This window comes from Manis javanica, chromosome 1 (genome assembly GCF_040802235.1).
Source record: "Manis javanica isolate MJ-LG chromosome 1, MJ_LKY, whole genome shotgun sequence".
In the NCBI taxonomy this organism is placed as follows: domain Eukaryota; kingdom Metazoa; phylum Chordata; class Mammalia; order Pholidota; family Manidae; genus Manis; species Manis javanica.
This window is the reverse complement of record NC_133156.1, coordinates 241,117,753-241,131,695: the sequence shown is the minus strand read 5'-3', so window position 1 is coordinate 241,131,695 and position 13,943 is coordinate 241,117,753. Positions and strand designations below refer to the sequence as shown.

General features: G+C 48.5%; 1 protein-coding gene across 16 annotated transcripts in view; it reads right to left on the bottom strand.

Annotated features, from left to right (window-relative positions):
* The window catches only part of MYT1L (myelin transcription factor 1 like), a 397,051-nt gene that overhangs the window by 165,606 nt on the left and 217,502 nt on the right, over nt 1-13,943 (bottom strand). For all 16 annotated transcript variants that reach the window (XM_073217345.1, XM_073217264.1, XM_073217324.1 and 13 more), the window contains exon 4: nt 11,959-12,102. The gene's annotated coding sequence lies outside the window, so the exon portion shown is untranslated. The remainder of the gene's footprint in view (nt 1-11,958; nt 12,103-13,943) is intronic.

Sequence of the window (13,943 nt, the reverse complement as noted above, 5' to 3'; positions counted from 1 at the left end):
AATAATACTATTGCTGGTAATGTGACCTTTTAAATTAAATTAGAGTTTTGGAGAAAACTAGGGGTTAAGTTATGTGTTGCATGTTTACTGTTAATGGAAGCTGATGAAGATGGGGAAGTGCCCCATTCAGGTTTTGTCAGGGGTCCCTGCAAACCTAGCACAGCTGCCTTCCTCAGGGCAAGCACACCTGCCAGGCTCTCAGAGGCAGGGACCTGCCCTGGCCCACTCAGAGCTGTGCCAAGAAGCACTGCCCAGCCCGTTGTAAGTTGAATCAGAATCATTTGTAAATTGATTACCTGCAGTTGTACAAAGATATTGTTTGTCTTTTATCATGTTTTCTGGACACAGCTCCTTGCGCTTAGGCAGAGTATTTATCGGTGGGTCACCCCTGCCGCACGAGGCCAAAGTGTAGCTGCCACTCCCACACTGCGGACCTCCGTCTGCTGACCGTGGGCGCAGGGAGGCAGCCCTGTGTCTTCCCCAGGATTCCCCGGAAGAAGGCTGGGCTCCTCGTACCTGCAGCTTGCAGCTGAAGCAGACGGTTCTGAAGTGAGGCATCTGCAGCTCAGTCTAGCCAGAACCCTTCCTAACAACACCTTCCTGGTTAACCATCCTGTACGGTCCCTCCAACTCAAAGATTCTGACTGCAGGAAGTTTCCTCCTTTGAGTGAGATGGCACAGGACAGGTGTTTAGATTCTCCTGAGGATGCTCTATGCAGCTTCTCTCTGACCCTCTGCCCTCTCCCCAAATAACCTGCCTTTAGAGAAGATCCTATTTGTGACTTGTTTTTAGGACATAGCACTGCAACTCTGTGTCAACTAGAACGCTTAAAAGACAAACACTTTGGAATGACCTAGATGAGGCAGATTATGTTTTATTAGCAATTAAATGGTTCCTGTGCTGGAAGTCCCAAGGCAGCATCTATCACACTGGGCCACACGGACCCATTTGTCTTCTGAGGAACCCACTCTAGAGAATTCCTTCAATTAATGCCACATCACAGTGGGGATCCCACGAAATTGCTTATTATTTCCTTACTGATGGTTGCCCCCGGCAGGAACAAAGCACAGGGCTCCAGCGTCCCTGGGTCGACACCTCTGTGGGACCTTCCCTAAAGGAAGACTGATGGGATCCATGCCCGGCTCCCGGTCATGCCTTTCCATCTCTCCGAAGCATGTGGCCTCAAGTCTCGGCCCATCCAAGGCTCAGGGGGACACCCTGATGTCACCAGGGCCCAGGGGCCTCACCCGACTCTGTGCAGATTTTCACTCTGGCTCAAGGCTATGTCATCTCCAAACCACGAGGTGACATCTGGCCGGACTCCATGCTCATGACCCTGATCCTTCCCAAACCCTGGCCTCCTGCTCCTGTGTCAGCCAGCTGCCCAGCTCACCCTCCTGACTCAAATGCCCACACTGGCTTCTTTCTCATGCTTCCAGCTTTCTCTCTGGTTCCTGAGGCCCAGTAGCCCCCTGCGCAGCCACACAAGGGCAAGCGTGTGAGCTACTGACCTGCCATTTCTTCCTTGGTCGCCCCTGCCCACCCCTGCACACAGACATCAGAGGGCCCCTGAGGACACACTGCTTCTCCTGACCCTAAACTGCCTGGCCTCTGTCTGCCCAGGGTGCCCTGGGACATTCTGGTCCTCAGCGTGCTCTGCTGGCACCCTCCATGGGTATGACTAAGGAATGCTCAGATGCCATCTGATTCGCCAAGGCGGGATGAGGCTCAGGTGGACCCTGAGCTGCTTCAGTGCAAGGCCCCAGTTCCTCTCCAGTGCACCCTGTGTCATCCCCCACCCCCACTCTCCGTGGCTGACCTTGCCCCTATTTCATCAAGGAGACTCATGTGTTCAGAAGGCAGCCTCCCAGTTCCCACGCCACATCCGTCCGGTGTTAGTGACCCTCTAGCCAGTGTGCGTCATCTTCTCTCTTCACCTTCTAGGCAGCATCTTCACCTTCAGTAAAGTAACTGAGTGGCCTGTCCCTGCTCCTGGTGAGAGGCTGGCAGACCCCTCCATCCCTGCGTCGGTGGGGGTGCTGGGGCCAGCCTCTTTCTCCCTCCGGGGTCATTTTCTGTCCTTCGTCATGCACTGTCCTGGAAGGTAAGCTTGGGGAGAGCTCTCTGTCCGTCAGCAGCACCTAGAACCATGCCTGTCAATTCCTAGCTGTTCAGCCAGTACGCTGAGTGGGTGAAACTTGCATGTGGAAACACAGATACACCAGCCCTCCAGGCAGAGATCAGAGTGAATGCCAACCAAAAATAGTGTCTATAAGGCCAAGCTGGACAGAAGGAGAATTTGACTGATTAGAGAGTAAGATACAATTTTATCATTTTGGTTAACAGAGACTGAGTCCATCAAACAGAAATTTTTTCCCCTAGGAAAAGCATTAATGAAGAAAAAAGCCCAGAGAGAGATCTTTCTACCATTGTTAACTAACTGGAGTACTGGTGTCCTAGATGAAAGAAAAGATTGATGTTCTGTTATCTCTTTTTTCCATTAATGTGCACACATCTATTACTCCGTCTTACTCAGGTATGGGAACTTACACATTGCCATGTCACCCATATACATATGAACATATGTACGGGCAATATCTACCATTAATATCAGCCATAAACTGTCACCCAGCTTAAGTTACAATGAAAAGGTCTTTATATCATGAAACACTGCATTCATGCCCTCCATCAAAACCAGGTGTTCCTGAGCTTATCATGGTGAACGTTTATCAGCAGCCACATGTGCACATGTTTAAATACAAATATGGTGCACGTACATCAAGGCCCCACCACCTTCTAGCCCCTGACATGTGCTCCAAGGCTCTGAGAGCAGCTCAACATGCTGGGCGAACGGCATACCAAACAGCAGAAACGTATACGCAGGCTTTGAAAATCGCCATCCTCTCATTTAGATAAAGGGTGAAATTAAGCCCATGGTGGGCACTTCAAATTCCCTGTAGTTCTGCTGCACATACACTCCTTAATATTATAAAAGGACCCACATTCAAAGGACCTGAAGGACGGGATGAGGACTGAATGACAAGGGCCACCCCTGCCCTCCTCCCCAGATCCGATCTGAGCTCCATGCGCGGGCCAGCACTTTAAAAGGGTTGGCATCTCCAGTCACTTTAAAAATGATTCAGCTCACCGGGAAGACTCCACGCTCCTGCCCTGCTGCCCCTGCATCTATTTTGGGGTGCAAGCCCCATCATCACGGAACAGAATGACATTCACAGCAGGTACCATGGACACACGGAAATGTGGGTTGGTTGCACTAATTGGGTGTCTGTCCTCGCAAGGATGACGCTCAAGAAGGAGGTGTGTAAACGTGTGAGTTGGTCCATTTCCATGTAAATGAGGAGTGCCAGCAGTGCAAGTGCAAGACATGCGGCCACATGCCAGAGCCAGCCCCACAGTGGGGGAGCGGAGCCCTGAGCAAGAAAACCAATAAAGGAGAGAAAGAGAACTGGCTTTTTTCTTATCTGCCTGCATGTAAGATTTATGCAAGAAGCCCCCATTAGCGCTAATGAGAGTCATGTGTGTGAATCTCCCATGAAACGGCGGGCGGCCGGGCCCCATCCATCATGCGCAGGCACTCTGGTTTCTGGGGCAGGCGTCTCGCAGGCAGACGGGGAGGCTGCGGCGGGTTCTGCCTGCCCTCTCCGGGGTGCTGAGGCAGCGGGCCCTCTGCCCCAGGCCCGGAGCCAGGCCTGGAGTGCCGTGGAGAGGGCCCCGCAGAGCAATGCAGGGCAGACGTGGTTCTGCACGGCCCTGAATAATTCAGAGAGCCGCACTCGCCCACCCACCAGAGTGTGATGTACAGTATTGGAAAAATACAACGAGTAAGCCCGTATCACGTGGATGGGATCCTCGTCCCTCCTCCCCTCACGGCTCTGCACTTCATGGGAGAGCAGGCAGAGCATTTTGAATGGGTTCCCAGCAGCCAGCTGCCCCACTTTGCCTGTCTCCTGCCCATGGGGTCACACTGGGGAGCGCTGGCATTGGACGCATTGCCTCCTTGCAGACAGGGCCTCGTTCCCTGCCCCGGTGCTCTGACTGACTGGTGGACATGCTGCCTCTCCCACCGACTCAGATTTACAGACATGTTGGATCTCGCCGAGAGCTTTGCCCTTCAAGAGCCGGGCCTCAGCCTGAGCTGGGCATGGATTCTACCGCGCCGCTCCTTTCCTGTGAGCCGCCCGGGTGCTCCCCTCCCTCCCGTGGAGCACGCCCAGCCTGCTGCGGAGCCGGCTCCCTGGGGGCCACGGCCACCTCAGATCTCCTCGGGACCCTTTGCAGGCTCCGTGCACCAGCTTGCGCATGGCCCCTCCATGTGTATTCGGTGAACATAAGCCTAAATAACTGTAAAGAGGAAGACAGCATCAGAAGGTACCAAAAGGCACATCACAGAATGAAATTCTCCTCCCCAGCGGCCTAATTATTTCCTTCTGGGGTCACCTGGTCCGTCCTTCCCCTGACACCTGCTACATTGACAAGCATCTGTGCCTAACCATGCTCTTATAATATTCAGATGGTAATGTGGCAGGCAAGGTTCTGTGCCCTGCAATCCTTCATTTCCCAGTGTATGTCAGGGATGGGGTTACAGCACCTCATTCAAAACAGAATTCACAGTGTCCTGTTGTAGGACTACAGCACAATACAACGCAAGTCATTTAACCAGCCTCTTGTGGATGAAGAGTTGTTTCCCAAATCCTGCCCTTACAAATGAGTCTACAATGTAGATAATCAGAATAGCCACCTCCCCTGAAATGCTGACCTGTGGCAAATGTGGTTGGATTCATTTGATCCTTCCCATGGCCCTCAAAGGTAGACACACCGAGGTGCCTCCTGACCTGCAGGAAAGGAAACCCAGCAGGCAGAGAGCCAACTGCTGACCCGGGTGGTGGAGCCAGTCAGGGAGGCCAGGGGCTGGGCCGTGCTGCATCCCTGCAGGGGCCTCGTTCACTCGGTGCCATCACACTGCGTCTCTGTGAGCCCCCCGGGCTCGTGCAAGCACTAAGACCTAGAAAGAATCACTGACATATAAGGAGCGTTCCTTACAGGCTCCTTGATATTGCAGTGACCTTCTATCACTCAGTCCCCAACACCTTGCTGTCTGCTGTTTGATTATTGCTGCTGAGAGGTGAGCCATCAGTGCTGACTCAACCCAAACCTGCATACGGGCAATGTGAAAGCACTGTGGATCGTCTCCGAAATACCCCCCTCATATGCTTAGCCCACTTTGAGTTTATATTTTTTATTAAATTTAACTTGTGAACACGTCACTACCTGTTTCTGCTCTATTCTAATGAGGTTGTTTCTTACAATGTTTTGTTATCAATGAAACACTAAATGTATGCACTAAATTTCCGTAATTTGAAGGTGATTTTGATTAGGGACGGTGTATTCATTTGGCTTCTCTAGTACCTATGTTTAAATTTCACAGCCCTTCCGAGGCCATGTCAGTCTTCGTGCTTTGGCGAAAGTCTCTTAATTTCCACCCATGAATTTCACATGGGATTTAAGTGGTTCATGAAAGCGACCCATGAAACAGTGCTGACCTGATGGTTATTGTGGTTGAATTAGGACATGTCCACAAGGGTGATGAAAATAACACATTTGAGGATGATTGTATTTCCTCACAAAAAGAAGAAAAATGTGTCTCCAATAGCCTTTCTAGAACCTCCTTTGCAATGTGGCTAAATGAAAATTTTCCAGGAGTGAGGAGGAGTATACATCACTAAATTATAGTATTCTTTGGCAGATGTATTGCACAAGGCGTAGGATATTGAATTGAGTTACAGGTTTCCACTGTTTGGGAGGAAATTTTGAAGAGCTCAACGTACTACTTTTTGATGGTGACAAAATTTCGGCTAACTCCATATGGAAGGAGCTGTGACATTAGCAGACAAAGAGGTTTAATTATAAAAAGCTAAATGGAAGATGTTACTAGTTATTTAACAGAATGCGGTTCTCCAAACATACTAATAATGGTACATCCTTATTAATAAGATGGTACACAATCTTTTTTGTCAAACAAAAATTAAGACACAAGGGAAGGACGAAAACTATCATTAAGGAGGAAATATGCAAACAGGAAACAAGAGTCAGCATCTAGATTGTGCCACAGGATCTCCTCCCAGCAAGGGCACCACTTTCTTCCCAGTCATGGGTTTTTAGCAGTTATATTTGTAGCCTCCACAGCGAATTTGCAAAGGTCCCCGCTTTGGGGTGGGGTGTTGGAGTCGAGGGTCAAGTGCATGGGACCTGGGATTTTAAGGGTGGAGCACATGGCCGCAGCCCCGAGCTGAGCACGGCACACAGCCTTTCCAAGGGCAGGTCCACTTTTTGATTTGAGGCATTTAAGATACATAGTCTGAGGTTCAAAATAACTGCCCCCTCGCTTATAAAACTGCTCTGGTGAGGCCAGATCTGATGGAGGGCTGGGGGTGGCTGTGCCAGCTTGACTGCTTGGGTAGTGGAAGGTCCCTGGCCTGTGCCAGGGGCGGGCACCGACTCACACATGGCAAACCCTGGTGGACCTGTGGGTGCAGGGGACCCTGTGTCATAGCCCCCACGATGAGCCAGGAGCGTGTGCATGAGGGCGGCCCCCACAGCCAGCCTGCCTGGGTGCACAGAGCAGCTGCTTGGGGGTCTCACGCTTGGAGCGCCTGCCTGAGGTCCCGGGTGACGTGTGCTGCCCCAGAGCCGAGTCCCCGGGGACCTACCATCCCGAAAGCCCTCACCGACTTCCCAACTGTGCTTCAGCCAAACACCCCGGACTGAAAGAGGCTGTTCTCTGCGGGGCGGAACGAAATGCCCTGATTTGCTGCCCCTGTCACACTGGGTAGGAAGCCAGGATTAGCAGCTTGTATCCTGCCTCCCAAAGGAGCACAAGTCCGTGACTTTGATACAGGTCATGAGAAATAGACATTTCTACTATTTGCTAATCTAAATTCCAGAAAAATCGAAGCTCACCACCTTTATTTATTTTTGACTACTCATAGTATTTGATAACATCACCTTTAATAAATATATTTAAAATGGGGAGTAACAAAGGCTTAAAAATTACTGTTAAGCACTCTGAATGGATCACTATGAAACAAGGCCACGAGTTAGGCGTGGCTGTGGCAAAGGAGACAGACCATGTGGTTGTTTCCTAGGGAGGCGCATTTGAGACCATCAACGCCAAACTACACCACATCAGCAGGTCCAACAGCACCCTGGGGCGGTGACCTAGCAGTCCTACAAATTCCTGGTGTGTACACACATGCACATACACACAAATGACATATCTGTAAGTATGTGTGGAATACACACAAGAAAAATAACGTGTAATGTCTGCGTAGCGCTTTGGAGATGTGGCCAAGGTGTTTGCCAGGAGGTGATGACATCGGCTGGAAAAGTGAAATGCGTGCCTAGGCTTGAATCCCATCTGTGCCATTTACTTACTTAATGTTGGACGAATTAATTAACTTTTCTGTCCACTGGTGTCCTCTGGTATAAATTATGGATGAGAATAGTAACAAGTCCATTGGGTGTTTTGAGGATGAGGTGGGAGGTGTTGAGTGGGACTTTGAGAAGCAAGCTTGGCATGCGGGTGATAGTCAGTATTCATCTGATATTATCATCATTTGTGGTTTATATCATAACCATGTGATCCACCTCATGTGATCCTTACCCCTATTTTACAGAAAAAGAAACTAAGACTTTGAAGGGACGTGCCCCAAGGCATACAGACGTACAGCAGCAGTGCTAGGACAAAACCCACCAGTGATTGTTAGATGTTTTAAATAAATGCACCTAAAAGGGTCAAAGAACACAGATTTATCAAGTTGGAACTATTTCAGCAGATTCCTCCTTCTGGAGGCACGATATGCTTTTCTTTAAAATAATCACCATTCAGAACACAATTCAAGATGTTTTTTGGGGAAACAGATATTGATTTTATTTTAAGTAAAGTCTTTAGCATGGAAATTGGATGCAGAGCGTGATTTTCTCTTTGGCTCTCGTTTGGAGGAAATTGGATTTCCTAGAGCTGCAGAGACACCACAGGTGTCCTGGCTCAGCAGTCACAGCGGCTAATTGGGACACACTAGGCGAAAAATGTCCTAAATCTGGATCTTGTTCTATGGCACTCCCACTTCTCCTGTCAGAGCAACCCCAAATCCTCCTGCCTGCGGAGGCTAAGGGAATCTAGCTGCTGGGGCCAGGAAGATGGCGCGTGCAGGGTGGGCAGCTCCCACGTGTGCAGGGGGCTCACTCTGCAGGGGTGGTGGTGTCACGTACCCTCCACCTGAGTGTTTCTGACAGACCTGTGATCTAAAGAGCACCCCTGGGAATCTGTAGTCCAAGCAACGGCACAGAGCAGCTGGACTGGAGCCCGGACAGCTGAACACGGTACCTTTGGGCATTGGAGGCGGAAGGAGGGGTGGGCAGGTGAGACAAGGCAGTCAGTAATGCATTTCTGGGATTGAGAGCAGGTGCACAAGTCCCTAGAGTGGACCACTCCATGCACTCCGTCTGAAAGGACAGGAGGGAGCACCATGTGACAGCCTCTTGCCCACGGCCACAGAAATCACACAGCACACACGCTCGGTTTACAAACACCTGCCAGACGGACTTATAGACCACCAGACGTCCAGTCCCTTGTGCTAACACATACAGCTATACTGCCAAGTGATGTACCCATATCTGTGCCTTGATCCCACCTCTGGGTTTATATTTTTCTCCTATATAACAGGTCATTCTCAGATGCATCCATCCAGTGAACTAATCTTTTAAGGCCCACAGTGGGGTCACCCTTTCTGCAGACATCACTGACCTCTCCCACCGGAGCGAGGGCGTACCCTGCATCCTCCTGAACTGTCTCACTCAGTCCTCTGCTGGTTTAGTGGGAAGGGGCAGAGCCCTTCACAGGCACCGGGAATTGCTCAGCTCTGGAATACAGAGACCAGGCACTGAAGCGCCTCCGCAAGAACGTGGGCTGGCTGCATAGTCCTCACCGTGCCTGTGTCTGTTTGGTTTGTGACCCTTTGAGGACAATGACTGTGTCTCGTTCATTTTTATACCTCCAGAAACTAAGAGTTCCTGGCACAAAATTGGTACTCAACAGTGCTGAGAGAATGAGACAGTGATGAAAAACTGATTAATACACTTTTATTCCTTGGTGACAGTAAAGGGATGTTGTACACAAAGCCTGCTCTTTGAGAAATTCTTTGTCGTATGCAGTTCTGATGCTAACTTTCAAGCACTTTTATTTGGCTTGGAAGGAGGCTTGGATTAATGATTGAAATTTGAGTTTGGGTCTCAGAATTAGTGATTTGTGTTAGATCTGGATCTCTCATGAAGTTCCTTCCTATCTCATTGTACACCTGGTCCAGGTACAGTCTTGGCTGCTTATTCATTATGTCACTTAGGATAGTCACTTCATTCTCTAGTCACCCCTTTACTGACCTTCACAGTGGGGAGAGTAAACACTCAGATGCCCCGAGTTTGGGAGGCATTCACTGCAGGGCTCAGTCATGGGTGGGGTTCATTACATCAAACATGACACAGAGGGTGACTCATCACACACTCAGACACCCTCTACCCTCCACACTGACAGTGGCAGTGGCCTTCGGTGGTGCCCCACAATATCCAAGTTTTTGTATCTTTTTGGCTCTTGTTATAAATGAAGAACTGCTGAATGCCAGATAAGCTTTGAGGGCAGAGGTCATGTGCAACAGTCCATGACATGCGTGCCTTTCTACTAAGGAATCACAGCCAGAGAATAACACCCTTCAAAATTCTGCATTGTAAGAAATTAAACAGAAACTGTATCTTTGTCCTCAGCACAGATTTGGTAGAACTTTACATTTTTATATAATTGCTTATTGTTCACAAGACCAGACCAGGCTCAGAAAAAGCTAATAATAAAATATGGATTCTCTATCAAACCAAAAGAGAGAATTTTTTAAGGCAGTGTTACATGCTCAAATTGACATGGAAATTCACTGCTATACAGTATGAAAACCTTTGTTTTTGTCTGATTAAGAAGCTTATCTATTTGACCTACAGATTCAGTACGATCCTTATCAAAGTCTCATTGCCATTTATGCAGGGATAGAAAGGTCCACCTTAAAATTCATATGGAATCTCAGACCCTCAAAGAGTCAAAACAAGCTTGAAAAAGAACAAATTGGAGGTTTTATAATTCCTTATTTCAAAACTTACCTCAAAGCTACAGTAATCAAAACAGAGTGATACTGGCATAAAGACAGACAGATAAAAATGGGATAGAACAGTGAGCCCAGAAATAAACCCTCCCACACATGGTCAGACCATCTGACAAGGGTGCCAAGACTATTCAGTGGGGAAAGGACAGGTTTTCAACAAGTGGTGCTGGGAAAACTAGATCTCCACACCCAAAAGACTGTTGTGAGATTCTTAACTTAAACCATCCAGAAAAACTAACTCCCAACAGAACAAAGATCTGAACATAAGAGCTAAAACAATCAAACTCTTAGAATACACAGAGGAAAAACTTCACGACACTGGAGTTGACAGTGACTTCTTGGATAGGACCTCAAAACACAGGCACCAGAAGGGACATATAAACGGCCACTTGGCACGTGAAAAGATGCTCAACATCACCGATCACCAAGGAAACGCAGATCAGAACTACAATGAGCTACCACCTCACACTCAGGATGGCTACTGCTAAAAGGAAACAAAACCCCTGAACACAAAAAAGAGCAAGTGTTGGGGGAACACGGAGAACTTGGAACCCTGTGCACTCTTGGTGGAAATGTAAAATTGTGCAGCCACTGTAGAAAACAGTATGGTGGTTCCTTAAAAAACCAAAAATGTAATCACCATGTGATCTAGCAATTCCACTCCTGGGCATATACCCAGCAGAACTGAAAGCAGGTCTCAAACAGCCATTTGCAACCCGTGTTCACAGCAGCGTCATTCAGGAGAGCCCAAAGGTGGGAGCGTCCATCTATGCAGCATGGACCGACACAGTGTGGTGTGTACACGGGATATGTATGCATGGGATATGGGATATTCAGCCTTGAAAAGGCAGGAAATTCTGACACGCTACGACTTGGATGGAATTTGAGGACATTATGCTCAGTGAGATAAGCCAGACACAAAAACACAAATACTGTATGATTCTGCTCACAGGAGGTACCTGGAAGAGTCAGATTCCCGGGGACAGAAACGGACTGTGGTCACCAGAGCTGAGGGAGGGAGGGACGGGGGTGGGGTGGGGGGGGGACTGCTTCAAGGGGGCAGAGCTTTAGTTTTGGAGATGAACAAGTTCTGGAAAGGGATGGTGGGGATGCTTACACAGCTTTGTAAATGTACCTCATGCTCCTGAGTGCTGCACTTAAAAATGGTTAAAATAGTCGATCCTATGTTATTTGTATTTTACCACGTTTAGAAAATTCTCAGAAAGGAAACTTAGTTATAGCCTGAAGTTTTGCAGGAAGCATGGCTGCCAAGGCCCACAGTGGCAGGAGGAGGCTTGTCGACAGTGATTGAAGGTGACCTATCAGGACCTCAGGCAATGCAAACCAGACCTCATTAAAGACCTGCTTAATGACTCAAAGATAAAATGTCCCTAAATAGAGCTAATAGTGGAAAAAGAGATCTGATTTTAAAGTTCTGTCCAAAGGGGTTTTTGCACAACTGCTGAAGGGGCAGCAGGCCTGCCGACATGGCTGTGGGATTATTTTTTGGTTAATGTTGTAACTGGGTGAAGGAGGACTACTTGAATCTACATTCAGCAATAGATCATAAATTCTGCCTTTGAAATGAGTTTACTGAGATTGAGAGATATTAGTTTTTATCAAATAAAAATCCCTCCATTCACAAACCTATCTTTATGCCTTTCAAAGCCAGATAGCTTAAGTTGAATAAACAAAACATTTGTCTGCATGCAAAGCTAAAGTAGGACACAGAACCGTTACCTTTATGTGGTTCCTTGGATGGCCATATGTCTGTGGGACCAACCAGAGCCTTCTTGATGGGGTGCAGAGACGATTTCACAGACTCAAACACTTGATTGGATTCAATGACTACATTTTTTCCCGCTTCTACCAGATGTGATCGCACTAGAGGAGAATAAAAAGACAGCAAGATGAAGTTGACATGCATAATGAACCAAAACCCTACATGAGGGATATGATTATTAGGGAGGCTTGCTTGTTTTGAATGCACTTGAAGAGTGTGGGGTGGTTATCTGCAGGCCAAGTGCCCAGACACATGAGACCCTCCTGGGGAGATGGTGGAGGTGCCCCCCTAATAGCCCAATTGATTAATACTGGATAAATGATTTCTCACAGAAAAACTCGTTAGAGAACTCAATTATTATTGAGTAAAAACACAAAACTGTAAACACATTCTTATAAAACTAAGTGTAAGAGTTATTTTTGTGATTGAGGCTAAAAAGCATTCAGACAGTATGAAGTATTTCGAGGTGATCTAGGGGAGTCTGTCTAATGCATCTGCACGCGTGTAGATGGTCTACATCAGCAGCAGGTTGTCATGCGTGTGCTTGGTTTTGTCCTTTCAAAGACAGAAAACAAGCTGAGGTCCTTAACATCTAGAAGATTTTACAAGAGTGTGCTATTTGCAAATTAAAAAACAAATACACCCTCTGAAGTAATAAAGTTTTCCTTGTTATAACTATCAAGCAGCATCCAGATACAGAGTTTAAAATGGATTTTATGCATAATCATCTAAGATTTATATTTATATAGTGGGCACAGTTAGTTTGAATATGTTCTAAGATAGTAAATTGGCCAAGAATGGTTTGGATGATATTTGGTAGGGTGTTTTTCTGAAAATGCATGTTAATTCTCACCATATGAAGAACATCAAATAGACACATTTAAACGAGTCCTCTAAGTGAGCCGACAGAAAGCCGACCGGTTAAATGACTGAAAGTACATGAATTGGATCAGTTGTTAGTGATCAAAACGCCACATCTGATGTATTGCCAACACTTGGTCAAAAAATCACATTTTGGCAAAATATTATTCAACTAATTTACACAATGCCTTTCTCTTCTGGTAATCCTAGAAATTCACCTCCATCATGCAGGCATCTTAGCGTGTCATGTGTGTTCCCCACGTGGGGTCGTCATTCTGGGGAGTCCTGGCAGGACACGGACGGTAGTGGGGGAAAGAACGAGGGCCTCTCGCGCTCACCCCGAGGGGCAGCTGGGGCCTGACCGCAGGTGTGTCTGAATGAAGGAGCAGGACAGGCTCTCCGCGGAGGAGCTGAGCCTCTGCAGAGGGGGGGCAGCTCTGCGGGCAGCGGCAGGCCTCGGCGGCACGTGCTCTCAGCTCCGTGCACGCGTTCATAAGCCAGGGAGCTGAAACTCCCGTCCTCTGTCCTCCTGGGAAGCACTGCCCTGCTCTCAGCCTTCTGTGGAGGCTGCTCCTCTGCCTCCCCTCCTTGGGACAAGGTGACCCAGTCCTTTCCTGGCTCCCGTGACCCCCCAGGAGCTGGGGCACACCCCAAACACCAAACACGACACAGCTGCCCCGTGCAGAAGAGGGAGGCCAGGTGACATCCGAGAGCGCAGCACCGCCGCTCCCCCAAGGGGCTTCCGTCCGGGCGTCAGGCCCAACGCGGAGGTGCAAAGTCCCCGGCCGCGGACTGCAGGCTGAACACCCCTGAAAGGCGTCTGCCGCTTCTTGCTGAATGTGTGCATGGGCTCTTAGACGCAGTGTCCAGCGGGTGGCCCAGCTGCGGACCACGGTAACAGCAGCCGGCTCTGTGGCTGGTCAGCCCCGCTCCGTCCTCAGCTGGAGCTCACGGGCACCTCCCTCGCAGCCTCTGCCACCCCCATGAGAATCTCTGGGGCTTCCTTCTGGCATTTGCCATTATATGAAATCACATTACCGTTTTTCTTTGGTTTAAACTGTTTGTGTGTTTTGAGATTATT